Source organism: Triturus cristatus, chromosome 9 (assembly GCF_964204655.1).
Source record: "Triturus cristatus chromosome 9, aTriCri1.1, whole genome shotgun sequence".
Taxonomy (NCBI): domain Eukaryota; kingdom Metazoa; phylum Chordata; class Amphibia; order Caudata; family Salamandridae; genus Triturus; species Triturus cristatus.
Window position 1 is genome coordinate 132,194,039 of NC_140592.1, and position 16,288 is coordinate 132,210,326.

Here is a 16,288-nt window from a genome sequence, read left to right on the forward strand (position 1 = left end):
TAAGAAGGTTACCATCTCCAGAGCTTCCTGATCTATTAGAAAAAGAACTACTAGGAAAGCTAGAACACTAAAGGTCATTTGATTTCAATTGTATATGGACTCTTCACCCTTAAGACTTCTTCAATTACCTTTAAAACCCAATTTAAATGGGATGACTTAACTCGCTTAATATCTGCTTAAGTAATGCCCAAGAGAGTTGTACACCAATTTGGATATTCACTATGCACTATTCACTATGTCTCATGTTAAACTTAATAAAATACACTGGATTCGCTAATCCCTGTATAAATGGAAGTCACTAATTTCTTTATAATCTGCAACTAGTAACCACCAAATTTCTGATTATAAAGCATTATAAGGTCATTACAGTCGAGTTCCTACATCACAATATCTGCTGCCATTGCCAGCAGTCGAGGTGAAGGGCGGGTCAAGTCTTGGACCATAATTAAAGCAGCGGAACACTGCTTTTCTTTCTTCTGCTCTATTTTAATAGTTTACAATGATGAGCAGAGAGAATATGTTTATTTTTTGCACTCCTTAAGTAGAGAAAATATAGAATCTTTCTGCATGTTTCTACACATTCCGAACTACTCCAGCTTTTGTTTTTTAACTGACGTGAACTGTTTCTAATATCTGTTTGTTACAAATATCTAACAGGTATTTGATGTGTTAAGGTTGTATTTGTATTCAATCTTTGAAAATATGTTCACTGTTTCATAAGAAAGAGGTGTGCACCAAGTTTTTAAGTGATTTGTGGGATAGGTGATGATGTGACCATGCATTATATGGGATAAAGTACACCCAGACGTGCAAGATAAGGAAATTGCAAGTCACCTCGGAGTTCTATAACCTTATAAAGAAACTCAGCCTTAGACCTTGTTGTTCTATATGGTTATGGAACGTCTCAGTGACTTGCAATATCCTTATAACATTCAACAGGGGGTCCTTCGCCCCTTATATAATGTCCATTCTCCCAACAGACTGTGTTGGAATTGTTCAAACTTGCACCTGATATTTGAGTGCCAATATGCACATCCCTCTGGTCAGAAGTTACCAACTATGTTAAAAATATCCTCCAAAGGTAATACATGTTTCAGCCCCATTGCACCCTCCGTAACCATATATGCCCCAGCAAACCGACCTTCTCATGAGCATAACAGCCAAAGTCTCTCAGATCTGCCCCATGCCTTAAGCGTCCAACTTATTTTCTCAGAATGGGAGTTCTCATGCACTATATCTACACACAACTAGTGAGCATGCTGTCTTTGTTATGTAGTTCCAATAACTCAGTTCTCCTTTTATTGAAACTTTAAAAAAACGCTCACCCCCATCACCCCCATTCAGCAAAATAGACCTTTTATCTGCAAAAGAAGAAACGGACCAAAAGACTAGTCCTCTTATGCAACGTGAGTTCTTCCCTGGGTTTATCAGTTCTGGCGCGCTGGTCCCCTCTCCTGGCAATGATTCACTGTCCAGAATGACGCAGCAGGTTAGATCATTTTAACTGCACAGATTTATCCAATCCATACAATATGTTGAATGATTTGCATTACTTTACTGTTATGTGACCCTTTCAATGTCTTCAACCTATTTTTTTTTATAATAACGGACAATTACTTTATAGCTGTGTTTTTTACATTCCATTATGTTATGTGTGTGTTTATTATCTTGCATCTTATCTTTGTAAAAATCAAGAAAAAGTTATTTAGAAGTTCAAAAGATAGCTACAGCATACGCTCGCACATCTATGTTGGCCATCTCTATGTGGTTTTCTTCATTTAAAAACAATCCTTCATAGATGGCTGCCACGTGTGCTTGTGCAGTCATGATAGACATTTTAGGAAAAAACAATGGCTAACTCAATTAGTTCCACAAGGAAGATCTATTGGCTCTACCGATGCTTGTTTCGGTGATTTGACACCACCAGCTGGTGGCACCCCAAAGCTGTTTCTTTACCGTATTGAAGTCGCAGCTTTGACTCGATCTCTCAGGCAACCAATTATTTCTTGTCAAGTAAAGGTGTAATACCCTGCGAACAGGTTCACATGGCGAATACATTCCCAGGAACTAACGATACATATTACCCTATAGAAAACTTTACAATCTATATATAAAGCATTGAAAATAAATAGATTTAATTAGTGATACATAAAATCAAATATGTTGACACATTTCTTTCCAAGGAAAATAAATGTCCTTAGCCTTGGTTGGATATTTAAAAAAAAATAAGAATGCAAAAAAAGGACAAACCAGATGGACATAATTACAGCAGAGTGCTCAAGTACAAGTGGGGCTTCCTATGAAGAAAGAGCATCTCAAATGTTGCAGACAGCCCAAACACGGGGAAGCCTTAGACTACATGCTGTCTTGAAATATTCTTTGTCTGCTCGCAAATGCTGCGCCAGCATCTCTAACACGAATCTCACATCAGCATCTTTTCCATTTCCATGCAACTTAAACTTTGTTCAATACTTAATGCAAAGAGAACATGATACATTCACACAATGGTCTTCTCAGCTGACACAACTCTCAAAAGCAGTGAATCTAATTGGAGGGCAAATATTGATTTTTCATCCTTAACTGCGACTTAAGTAGGCTGTATTTATTTTCTGCCAGACAGATGGTGAATATCTTTCCAAAAGATATATATTAGGTTTACTGGAACATTATTTTTAGCTGCGCACCTTATCTAGGGGCTCTGAGTGCATTCTTAACTTCGGTAAAATTATAATATATTTCATAAACGATTTTTAAACCAGTATTTATGAGAAAAGTTAGGTATTCTGAGTATCTTTCATAGCACGAACAAAAAGGTAGTATAGGCATTATTTTCATGACAGTCTTTTAATATCATGCCTATACCACCTTAAGTACGTGTTGTTTCCTTTGGGCGCCTGCATCTGTTGTGAGGACACCTTTCTCCCGCCTGCTCCCTGGTGTCTTGCAGTTCCTACGTTCGGGCTTGGCTCCGCCCCCTTCTCAGCAACGTGGGACCGGCCGGGCTTGGCTTCGCCGGACCCGAGAAACCACAACATCCAGGATCCCCTGGGACAGGACGATATTGCAAAACGCGCCAGGAGGTGCTTAAAGGTCCTCCTAGTCCCTCGCCCCTCGAGGACGTGCGCGGGACGCGCCGGGAGAAGCCCGGGACAAGGGCGGGGCCGTCTGCGGCCGTCCGAGGCCTCCTCTGCTCTAGGACTGGGACATTGCTTTCGGTAGTATTCTAACATCCCACTATACTGCCATATTGTATTTTATTCAATGTTTTGTTAGAGTCAGGTGCCCACCTTATTACTGTTATTAGGTTTTAAGCTTTGAAAGATATTACTGTTGCCGTGAATTTCGGGGCTATCAGGCCTTTGTTTATTCCCTAACTTTTTTTACTTCAAGTCTCCACCTGCTACACTATGGGTAAAACACTACCTTCTTCATCTCGGCCGTGTACTAGACAAAACACTGCTCCAGCCACGCAATTACCAAGCCTAACAGCCATAGACAAAATGTTGCAAAAAACCATAGGGGTAGTGGCTACAGCTATTGAGAACACTGAAAGGCGTTTATCTATTACCCCAGTCATCCCCCCGGAAGTGTTACCTGGAAATGTTTCTTTAGCCACCTGTATCTCATCTGATTCGCTGATAGCCCCCTCCTTTGTTGAGCTTCCTTTTGCGCAGATAGGACATGTGTCTGCGCAAACTGCGTTAGATTGCCCCATGCCGGCTATTGCAACAGGCTCTAAAGTGACTAAAAAGGGCCCTAAATCCTGCCCCAGAAATAAGAAATCCAAATCGAAAAGAGATCCTGCGAAGGTTACTCCCTCAGCTTTGGACACTGTCCAGAATGAGTCAGACACTCCCTTTTCATCTTTAGCTCTCCCAATTTGGGTTTCCCACCTATTTATCGATTTGCAAGTACAAATTGAACAGCTCATCAATTTGCAGTTTAAAACTTTAGCAGGCAGAATTGATAAAATCATTTCTTTGATTAATAACAAGTGTAAGGGGGGAGAATCTTTGCCCTTCTTCAATGGCAGTAGGTTATCCAGAACATCAGGTACTCAACCCTAGTTCTAGTGAAGGGCCAAGTATTGTTAACCAGTTATCGGGCTTGCTACCAACGCATATTCCTGGCTGCTCTTCTAACACTTCAAATCTTGGTCCCGACATCAGCGCTAGGCCCACTTTGGATAATGTTACCTCACCTTTCCTGGCCCCCCTTCCATCCTGTAAATCCAACAGCAATTTGCAGAGGGGTGGGGGGCGGGTGTCTCTAAAAGCGAACACCAACTTTTTAAATGATGGAGTTTGTCGATCTACATTATATCAACAGTTGCCACCTGAGGCTTCCCCATATGTGGTGGTATTATCTGGTGTCCCCCCATTGGTGGGAGATCGTAGTGAATCACATAGTGAGCTAAAGAACAAAATAATCTTTTGGCTTAATCGCCATAGACCAATAATGAGAGCGGGACAGGGGGAAATCCTCCTAGTCAGAAGAGTTACCTGGTTGGGGACTAGATCGAAAGATATAGGAGGGGAATGTGTGATTGTTAACTTCAGGGACCCCGGAGTGGTTGAGCACATTCTCGACTGGGGTGGTGCAAGTGGACAGGGTGAGATTATTCCATTACCCTTGGGGTACTTCTACACTAGGGATACCACATCTGGGGGTCTCAGATCTAATTGTTACTACAAGGATAATTGGGTGGGTGAAAATTACGTACCCCTAGCCAACCGCTACACCCCTCTGAGTTGTGTAGATTGACTTCCACAACTTTCAAGGCCTAATCCACCCGCCCCTCCTGTTGTGGGGGGCATCGTGGAGGCTCTAGTAGCCCCTGAAGTAGGTATGGGATTAGTCCTTTCCCCAACCACTGGTGTAAAATTAACCTCAAATGTGTTGATGGAGGGACCTTCTTTGGCTAATTCCACAGAGCTCTCACCTAACTCTACGCCCCTCCCTCTTCCCTCTAGCCCCCAAGTTGTGGTTTCTTTAGGCCCATTAGTGGGTTCCTGGAACGTAGCAGGGTTGCTTCCAAAGTTAGGCGATTCTGATTGGGGGGAACTGGTGGACCAATATGACCTATGCCTGTTTCAAGAAACCTGGATGCCACACCCGCCCAACAGGGCGGGTTTTACAACATTTTATTCGCCAGCGGTCCAGGGTCCCCGAGGTAGACCATCGGGGGGTTTGTGCATTTGGGTATCTCTGTCCCTGGGGTGCTCGGTGAAAGTTGTTGATTCTCACTCCCCAGATCTTCTTTCCGTCATCCTCAATTTTATGGATGGCTCATCAATGTTGGTCTCCAACTTATATTTGCGCCGTCTTCCCAACGAGCAGGGGTTATCTATGTTGGAGGCCCTTGATGAGCTCCTATCATGCATCTTACCAACTTCCCATAGAATTATAGGGGGTGACTTTAATTGCCATTTTGAACCCTTGGCAGGGATTCCTTCGGTAACCCTGGACGAGGATTCCATCTGGCAGATCCAGGAGTGTTCGGCGTACCCAGCTAGGGGTTTATCGCCATTAGCTTTGCAGATAAATAAGCTTTTGGTAGCCCATTCTCTTAGGGCCTGCAATGGCAGAATTCCTCCCGATGTTCCTGGGAATTTCACATTTAATAGAGTTGGGAAGAGCTCTACTATCGACTATATATTAGTCAACGTAGAGCTCTGGTCCCAAATAAAGGCCTTCCGTGTTATCCAGAGGGTTGATAGTGACCACAACCTTCTCTCTCTAAAACACAAACTGGGACACTCCCATGGTAGGGTGGAGTTGGAGACCCCTGTGCTCACGAACCTGATTTTAGCGGCGGGTGGCAGACGTATCAGATGGGCTAGATTTGTGTCGGACCCTGGAAAAGTGGCCGAGCTCTACTCTTGTGTAGTGCCCAAATTGGGGGAGGCTTTTGATCTCCCTACTGGGAATTATGACTCTTCCTACTTTCAGGATTTAGTTTGCATCCATTCTAGTGTCACTAGCATATTGGCAGACTATTTTTATACCTCAGCAAATAACCGGCCACAAACAAAAAAACAGGCCCAATGGTATAATAAAGCCTGCAGACAGGCGAAAAGAGTTCTGGTTAGAGCGGTTAAAACTGGCTCTTTGATGAGCGTTAGAGTTGCTAGAACTGCATACAACGCCTTAATAGTCTCGGCTAAGTCTGAGTGGGAAGAACTAAGATGGGCAAACATAAAAGAAGCCCTGGATAGGCATGATTACACCGAGTTCTGGAATTTAGTGAGATCGGGATCGTCAGATGGGACTCCAGCTTTCTCACCGAACCTGAGGGAAGAGGTTTGGCTAGTTCAATTCAAGCCATTGTATTCTCTTTCAAAAGTTGCTCCAGTGGCGCATTCAGGCTCCCTTGTTGGGAGTCCATCGCCTCCAACACTTTTGGCTGAGGGTGAGCGCATTTCCTTTTCTCTCCAAGAAATTAAAGTGGCCCTTAAAAATTTGGCGCCGGGGAAAGCCCCGGGGTTGGATAGAATTCCAGGAGACTTATTCTTGAGCGAGCAGGAAGTTTGGGCTCCTTATATTTGGCTACTATTCAATGCTATTTTGAATGGCATGGAAATTCCTGGAACCTGGCTGGGGCCGAGATTATTCCTATCCACAAAAAGGTCTCCCCTCTAGACCCGGCTAACTACCGTCCCATTAGCCTTATTGATGTCCTGCAGAAACTGTTCTTTCGCATTCTTTTAACAAGGTTGCAGAGTTGGATTGACGACCAACAAATCCTGACCTCCCTTCAAGCGGGGTTTCGTTGCAAGGTCTCCACCATTGACCAACTATTTAGACTGCTGTTGGTCTTTTGGAAAACGGTAACATTGGGGGCCGGTAGTTTGTATCTGATCTTAGTTGACCTTCGTTCTGCTTTTGATCTGGTCCAGAGGGATAAGCTTTGGGCCATTTTGAGGGAGATGGGGGCACCCACATATCTATGCCATTTATTTAAAGGGCTACATCAAGGTACCTTTTTGAGGGTGAGGTATGGGAATAGCGGGGAGCTCTCGGCCCCATTTCCGGTGGAACGGGGAGTGAGGCAGGGGTGCGTCTTGGCCCCTACTCTTTTCTCTCTGTTCCTTAATGGACTAATTGATCATTTATTGGGAGCCAGGGACTTGGACTCCCCCAGCTTGGCTGCCCGGAAGATCCCAGCCCTGATGTTCGCTGACGATACCCTATTGCTATCGAAAACCTCGATGGGTATACAGCGAACATTGGAGGCTTTTTGCCTTTTCTGCAAGTCAAGGAACCTGGAGATTAATCTGGCAAGAACCAAATTTATGGCCTTTAACGCAAAAATATCTAGTTGCTCGCACCCTCATCTGGACAGAGTGGCGCTTGAAAGGGTCTCCACCTTTGATTATCTTGGTGTAACACTGAACGATAGGATGGGGTGGGGGCCCCAGGTAGCTAAAGTAAATATGATGTTGGCCCAATCCTCTGGTGGCATTCTAAAAGTCCATAGTGGGTCCCCACTTAAATCTTTGGGCCCGCCTCTAGACATTTATAAGTCCCAGGCGAGAGGCGGGGCACTCTATGGGGTAGAGTTATGGGGCCACTTGAGTGCCACTTCCCTGATGACTACCGAGAATATTTTTATTAGACGTTTAATGAGTCTCCCACAGAGCACACCATTGCCCCCCCTACACCTTGACTTGGGCTTAGCCCCCATTCAGGGGGTCATTTCGAATCGCCCTGTGTTGTACTGGTCCACCCCGGAGTTGCTAAGCTATAGGGACGACATAAGGGATTTGTTGTCCTTAAGGGGGGCTGGGAAAATCCCCTGGCTACAATATGTTATGAATGCGTGTCAGTCCCTGGGTAAGAGCGATTTATGGCATGCTCCAGAACAGACGTGTCACTCATTATCCAGGAGAGAGCTGGTTATCCTACTTAATAAGCATCGATTGGAACTTGCTCTTACTAATCCGTCTTTGGGCAGACTGACCAATAGGTTTTTGGAGGCAAAAGATCACTACCATTTTGAGAAATGCCTGGATATCATCCAACCCGCATTGGCCAAGAAGCTGTATGTCCAATTGAGATATGGGACACTCCCTTTGCGGCCTGTGACAGCTAATTGGTCAGTCACCCCTGCGGTCTCTAGTTTATGCGTTGGATGCGATAGGTACTATAGAAACAGATTTGCATGTTTTGCTCTTTTGCTCGTTTTATGCTAGAATCAGAGCTCACTGGATCACTCCTCTTTGCAAATTGTTGGGCCTTAGAGACTACAGGGAAGCCCTTAAAATTCTAAAATTTGACACTACTCCTATAATTGTTTTTGCGATTTCGAGATATTTTTGGGCTATGTGGAGCGCCAGAAGTGCCAAAATTAAACAGCATTTATCCACTGTATCTGTGTCTTCACAGGCCTAGTTTTACCATGGATTGATTTTATTCTGTATATCCCTTGTTTTTAGTGTATAGGATCAATCTGGCCCTAATTATTTTTAATTTTATCATGAGTATTCTATTTATTTATGAATCTTGTATGGTGGTATGCTGGAATTGTTGTATCCTTCTCTTTTTTATGTCTATTGCTTTTATGGTTCCCAACTGATAATAAAGCTTTATTGAATTGAATTGAGAATGGATATGTATGCTTACTCGAGCTTGCAAGCTGATCCTGAACAGGTGGAAACTCTTTAATGTTATCTCCTTTCGTATGTGGCAGGAACGGCTCACCTTCCTGAGGGGGGTTGGCAATGTTTCTCTATAGCTCTCCCCATGGCGCCCACCCTGCAGGCCGAGGTGGGACCCACTTGATGCCACCTTTTTCAATTTCGACCCCCCATTTATAGTAGATTATAACACTCCACCCATGCATATTTCCCTCTCCCAGTTGCTACTTCTCACCGTCAGGGCCCCCTTTAAAGGTTCCAACCTGGCACGTGCATCTAACTCATAGCCAGTCTATGTCTCATATATATTGCTGACAGTTTTCCTCCTGCTGTACAATGTACCTCTAAATGACTCTAGCAGCCACCATACATACATACTTTACACTAAAGGAATACAGTGATATGTATGCATATTCTCTATGTTCGAACTAAATACATTTAATACATATAATACCCTACATATACCATGTACACAAAAGGAATACAATATGTATGCATATTCTCTATGTTCGAACTCAGTACATATAAGACAGACAATAGACTAAACATAGACGTATCGTTCTGTCAGTAATCTATCTGAAGTAACTATTGCTGATGTATTTAAACTCTACTCCCTGCTCAAGCTATGTACGTATATGACAGAAAATAGAATTACTACTGATGTATTGAAACTCCAATGATGTAAAGGTTGCACGGTCTTACCCCTCCCCTCTTCTCTGTATTCCTTATACATTGGTGCAGTGTTTTTGGCCCTCTCTTGTATACTTATTTTCTTTTACCTCTGTCTTTATGTTTATTATCCTTGCTGAAAACTCAAAAAACTATTTTAAATCAGAATGGATATGTAACAATTGAAAGCCAGCTTTGCAAGTGATACTCTTCTATGGAAATCGAATAGAGAAAAAAAACAGAGTTTACTAGGAATAGAGGACCAGAGGTCAGTTTAATGTGCCCGCTTCCATCAGTTCTTTCTTTGCTCAACAATCTAACTATGGTTGTGAGTCATTAGTTATTGTCTCCAAAAGGACGATTGTGTGTGCTCGGAGTGGGGGTATATCTCCTATTTGGTTTTTGTGCCCTCACACACTCTTGCGAGTGTAAAGCATAATCATTGGGTGGTGCTCCTCGTGGGGGTGACGCTGCAGTCCCTCAAGGGCCCTACAAGAGGGCTCTTTGTTGGAGATCTTTTGAAGGAGGTGCCGTATTTGTGCATGTGGGTGTGTCGGCCAAAGTGATAATAGTGAGTGATGATAAAATTACCTATTGGTACCTCAATGAGTTTAATGAAAGGTCCTCAAGGTAAATTAAAACTTGTAAACTGGTTTGGAGACTCTCCTTTGGACTAAATAGAGGGGAGGGATTAGTTATGGTCCCGCCTGCTCTCAACCGTGAATGGGAAATGTAATGTGTCAAGGGTATGTGAAGGTCAACAAGTTTCGCGCAGCCTGGTGGTCCCTACTGGATCCTAGTGCGCTTCTTCAGGACCGTGTGTCTAGAAAGGGGGTAAAAAAGTAGGAGTCAGGGAAAAAGACACCCTATACTCCTGCGTCAGCTGAAGTCAGGATACGTAAGATGTCTCTGCGTCCGAGAAACGTGTTGTCCATATTCTCAGTAAAACCAAACCTGTGGGAGGTAGAAGGGGACAGGAATCCACCAAGGATGAGTGTGAAATCATCAAATAATTGTGAAAGAGGTGATAGTAAAAAAAGGTGGGGGGGTTTTAATAAAAAGGGTACTGACAGTACCATAATGGCATAATTCTATCGGTAATTAAAGCGATAAAATAGGCAAGTTCGAGGCGTTAGACTACTGGGCGAACATTGGATCCGATGTTATATTGATTTTCTCTTAAGCACTGCATTATCCTCTTATTTAGCTACCTCCCCCAGCTGTCAGACGTTACGCTGTTGCGGGCCATTTATTTTTAGGAGAGGGTACGTGCTCTTTCTGATTTATGTCTTCACCTTCCTTGTGATGTCACACTTTTGCTATGCGATGTATATACCTTTATTAATCTTTCCGCCATCCCTCTGTTACCTGTGCGTTTCACCCTGCTCCCTTCCATCGACACTACTGTTCTCCTTCCCGCCCTTACCAGCGCGCTCCTTTTGACATTGCCCTTCAGCGGACATCTTGTTACTTTCAAATAATTGTCCTGTTATGGGCCCGGCTATTCTTACTGTTAATACTGGTGCTATCTCTGTCCGCGAATGCCCTCGTGGTACCCGCATTGCCACCGGGTCTTTCATTTCCTCCCCTCTGCGGACACGTTAAGTCAATCCCGCTTCTCTGGCCCACGCATATCATGAAGGTTGTGACAACCTTGCCCCAGCGTTCTAGCTACTAGCCCTCACACTATCATCATCCCTTGCCTCTGTGACGGCCAACGTTATCGCCACTACATATACTTACTCTTCCATGTGGATGCTCCTAGACCATATATACACCCAGAGCCATCATATTGGAAAAACATACGTATTTTTGCCCTTAAGGTTGCCCTTTCGTCCATCTGGCATTTGGGTCTCTAGGACCCTATCTATGACCAACACTTGCCTCTCTGCACTCCCGGTCTGCCTCCTGTGGATGTCAATGCAACCATTCCATTTCTTTAGACGGCCACTCTACTCACAACTCGCCCAGTAGTCTAATGCCTCGAACTTGCCTATTTTATCGCTTTAATTACCAATAGAATTATGCCATTACGGTACTGTCAGTACCCTTTTTAATAAATCCCCCCCCTTTTTTTACTTTCTTCTCTTTCACAATTATTTGATGACGCCACGCACATCCTTGGTGAATTCCTGTCCCCTTCTGTCTCCCACAGGTTCGGTTTTACTGAGAATACGGACAACACTTTTCTCGGACGCAGAGACGTCTTACGTATCCTGACTTTAGCTGACGCAGGAGTATAGGGTGTCTTTTTCCTTGACTCCTACTTTTTTACCCCTTTCTAGACACACGGTCCTGAAGAAACACACTAGGATCCAGTAGGGACAGCCAGGCTGCGCGAAACATGTCAACCTTTACATACCCTTAACACATTACATTTCCCATTCACGGTTTGAGAGCAGGCGGGATCATAACTAATCCCTCCCCTCTATTTAGTCCAAAGGAGAGTCTCCAAACCAGTTTACAAGTTTTAATTTACCTTGAGGACTTTCATTAAACTCATTGAGGTACCAATAGGTAATTTTATCACCACTCACTATTATCACTTTGGCCCACACACCCACATGCACAAATACGGCACCTCCTTCAAAAGATCTCCAACAAAGAGCCCTCTTGTAGGGCCCGTGAGGGACTGCAGCGTCACCCCCACGAGGAGCACCGCCCAATGATGATGCTTTACACTCGCAAGAGTGTGTCAGGGCACAAAAACAAAATAGGAGGTATACCCCCACTCCGAGCACACACAATCGTCCTTTTGGAGACAATAACTAATGACTCACAACCATAGTTAGATTGTTGAGAATTTGTCGGCCCCCCTTTTCCCCTTAAGGAACTGTTACCACCTTTTGTTATTATTGAAGATACATTCATGGCATTATTAAGCATGCTCAGGAAAGGTGTGACGCGCGCTGTGCACATCACCTAAGAGTTGCACAGCCTTTTGTACATTTGTGATCAACATTATACACGTACTCAGAAGTATTCAAAAGTTCAACCAGTTTATTCATTTTTCAATAGTAATCTATCACGTCAAAGTTATCAGGTTCCATAATTTCATGCATTCTTGCTTGCTCTGGAATTGCCCATCCGGGCCTAATCACAGGCACGTTTAAGAAACTCGAATCCTCCATTTACATTTCAGTTCACCCAATGCATTTCGATCATAATTGATCTTCGTCAGGGGTATCTGCAATAGGTAATAAATAAATATCAGCCCAAGAAAAATAGTTCTTATATGGCAGCAATAAATTAACACACCCTCCTATTAGAACTTCTTGCCTTCAAACAAAACATTTCAGTGTCGCCAAAAATTCCCTTCTGTTTATGTGTTTTGTGCCAATCACCTTCTACCCTTCATTTATCAACCACCACCCATTCACCAATACCCCATAGCCAAAAACATAAATATAAATGTAAAGTGCAACATTACCATCATTTCACTAATACAATGAAATATAAATCATGAATCACAAATGCTACTTCTAAACATCCTCCCCAATTTCCAACTGACCGAATTTACGAAGGTTTTTGTCCCCAGTTCCCACCTGCAGTAATCCTACCAAAATGTAACTTCCTCCTTTCTACACGAACATCGTCAAATCCGAGTTCGACTCGCCCCACGCAACTGCTTCTAACATCAAACGTAACATTCCCCAGCTGTAAACAATCCTTATAACTCCATCCTACGCTCCACCCTCAAACCCTCCCAACTGCCCAACTACAACACCCACAATCCCTCTGCCGTGAGATACGCATTATGGTCCAACCTGTGTCTGAATCAAACATCCATGATAAAAAACTTAGAATACATTGCCCATTCCCCCTTTTTTTGTGTCAATACATCAATCAACCTAAAAATAAAACGTGTTCTTAAAACACCAATTTGTGAATACTGCCCAAAGTGATATGCTGACATGCGAATACTTCTTATTCTAAATGTTGTTCCGGCCGGAAACTGATCTCAACGGCCTTTGACGTGAAAAAAGTTGCTTTTTATGATTCCTTTGATTTTCCAATCGGGGTGCTAAACAGGGTCCGGAATGGAAGGTAAACAAGTCTCTGAAAATATCCTAATGCACACCCATGCTCGATTCAAGATTCCTTTTCCACTGCCATTTTTTCTCAAGTTTGGCATGCATACACTCTTTGTGCCCCGTCCCGGGGGCACATGTGTGAATACTCAGGAAAGGTGTGACGCGCGCTGTGCACATCACCTAAGAGTTGCTCAGCCTTTTGTACATTTGTGATCAACATTATACACGTACTCAGAAGTATTCAAAAGTTCAACCAGTTTATTCATTTTTCAATAGTAATCTATCACGTCAAAGGTACGAGGTTCCATAATTTCATGCATTCTTGCTTGCTCTGGAATTGCCCATCCGGGCCTAATCACAGGCACGTTTAAGAAACTCGAATCCTCCATTTACATTTCAGTTCACCCAATGCATTTCGATCATAATTGATCTTTGTCAGGGGTATCTGCAATAGTTAATAAATAAATATCAGCCCAACAAAAATAGTTCTTATATGGCAGCAATAAATGAACACACCCTCCTATTGGAACCGCCCGCCACCCATTTCCCCCCCGCCATATTACCATATTGGGGGGACCCCGGCGGACGGAAAGATCGCCCGCCGGTTTTCCGCAGGTCGACACATCGGCCGGGCGGAAAAAGCCCATCACATGGAGGTGGTATCTGCAAGACACCGTCATCCATATTATGTAGCAGGTGGTCCTCAGCCTTTCCATGGCGGCATGGAAAGGCATGCGGTCGTCTGTGTTGTGGCCCGTAGCGGGCCCCCAGGGTGTTGGGGGTACACATGGGGGGACCCCTGCATTTGCATGTACAATGTAGCAGGCACCGCGCGGTGCCTGTCACATTGTGCATTCAAATGCACAACTTGTATTTTTAATCTTGCGGAGGGTGCTGCTGGCAGCACAGCCCACCGCAATGTTAAAATTACGGGATGCGCCCGCCAGTGTGGCGGGCGCATCATAATTGCAAGGACGGGACCGCAGCACCTATGGCGGGCGGTCCCTTTATCCGTTGCGGTGGCGGGCGGACTTTGTCTACCTGCCCCTTAGTTCTTAGAGGGGCTGTTATTACGCAAGTACCATATCTTGCTCTTCATCCTATTCAACTTCCTTGGGGGGCATATTTACTATTATTTCACACAATGCGAAGCAGCAAAGGAACTTGATGCCTTTTGTTGCATGAAGTAGAGAGAGCTGATATGCTCCACATTTACAAAGGTACATAGCATTTTGGCTCTCTCTTCGCACTGGTGCACAGTATGCTTCCTGGCACCAAAGCAGGCACCTTTGAACTATGGTGCAAGGGTGCCTGGCTTATGGGCAGGATTGTTTTTGTGTAGGAAGCGACACCTTCCTGCACAAAAAACTTTACACTGATGCACTCTCCTCTTTCTATGTGTGATACAGAATGCATCACGCATAAAAAGAGGAAATAAGGAGGTGAAAAAAAAATATCTTTGTTACACCATTCTCTGGGAGGCATACTGATATGATGCAATCACAAGTATACACATCTTAGTAAATATGGAATTGCATCAAATCCATGAGTGATTCACAATAACGTTCATGCTGCACTCATGGAACACCTACCAGTTACAAATGTAACATAACGCAATGAAACCCACTGTGTTGTGTTACATTTCTTTGAAAAGCCACAAAAAATGGCACAAATCACCCCTTGAGTGGCTTTGGAAAGTTTACTGAAGCCCTTGTGTTGTGTGTGCATCACCTTGCACCATGTAAAAACAATGCAAAAGCATAGTATATCTGGGTCTTGGTGTCTAAGAAGAAGCTAGTTACAACTATGGAGCAGATGTAACCCTTAAGAATGAGTTTTGTAAGGAAACCAGTAGAGCTGTTTGTGATGCAATATTCAGTCCTGCATGAAGGACACTAAGTAGTTCTTATCCTCAATGGTAAGGCAGCCCCTATGGTGCAGGAAGGGCCCGCTTTTCAGGAGGGACCCACTCATCCCAAAGTCTATGAATATCTTTGACATTAGTAGTCTCGGGGGCCCCTCACCTCATTCTTCATGGTGTAGGGAGCCACCTGGCTCCTGCATGTTAAAAGCATGCTGCACACACCACTGAAGCCAAGTGCATTTGAGCGCTAAATAAAGGGACAGTGAGCTGCTCGGAGCCATTTTCATTATGACAGATAAGCAAGTGGTCTCAATGTTGCTTGGGAACTGGAGGCCCTAGGGTACAACACTACATTGATGACGAGGATGGGCCAAGGCTCACTGCAGTTTAACAGAATTGGCCAATTGCACTTGCAGTGGCAGCAAGTGTGACTGCTGCATCAAGAGTATCGCAATGAGAAAGCGGTGGCTGCTGCTCATGCAACTGCCGGTGTGCTCATCAGTGATTACCATCAGAGTGAGGAGGGCATGCTATTACACATCTGTGTTAAGCGACGGGTAAGATTGGCAAAGGAAAGACCCAAATGAAGTGCTCAGCACACCTTTAGTCTGGGTGCTGACACAAGGTTAGTCGGAGTGAGCCAGGCATCGCCCTCACATGCGAGCAAGGATGCAGCCCATTTGTGCCCACTCAGCAGCCATGCTCTGGAGGCACCCACTATCAATAACTGCAACAGGAGGAATTGAAGTAGGAAATGAGAGCAATGGACAAAGGTAAATTGTAGGAAGCTGGCTCTCTATATAGTGTACTAAAATGAAGTATTCTGAGCAGAGAGTCCAGTGATACCCAGATTGGTATACAGAGGCCAAAGTAGATAATACTAATGCTCTATTTGTGGTATTGTGGCCAAGCAGTAAGGCTTATCAGAGGTTAGTGCTAAGCATTTGTTGTACTCAAAGAGGCAATAAAGTAGACACACACTCAAGAATAAATTTGAGAACAATTTGCGAAAAAGTATCTTTATATATGTTTTAGGCAGTAAAATTAGTATGATTATGCAGTTGTGCTTTGAAAATGCAGTA

General features: G+C 43.9%; 1 protein-coding gene across 2 annotated transcripts in view; it reads left to right on the plus strand.

Moving 5' to 3' along the window:
* The window catches only part of LOC146797512 (contactin-3-like), an 869,316-nt gene that overhangs the window by 465,655 nt on the left and 387,373 nt on the right, over positions 1-16,288 (plus strand). Inside the window, exon 1 of one of the 2 annotated variants that reach the window (XM_085624527.1) lies at positions 3,096-3,215. The exons of the other annotated variant lie outside the window; for it this stretch is intronic. The gene's annotated coding sequence lies outside the window, so the exon portion shown is untranslated. Of the gene's footprint in view, positions 1-3,095; positions 3,216-16,288 lie in introns of those variants that run through there. 2 annotated transcript variants of the gene reach the window in all.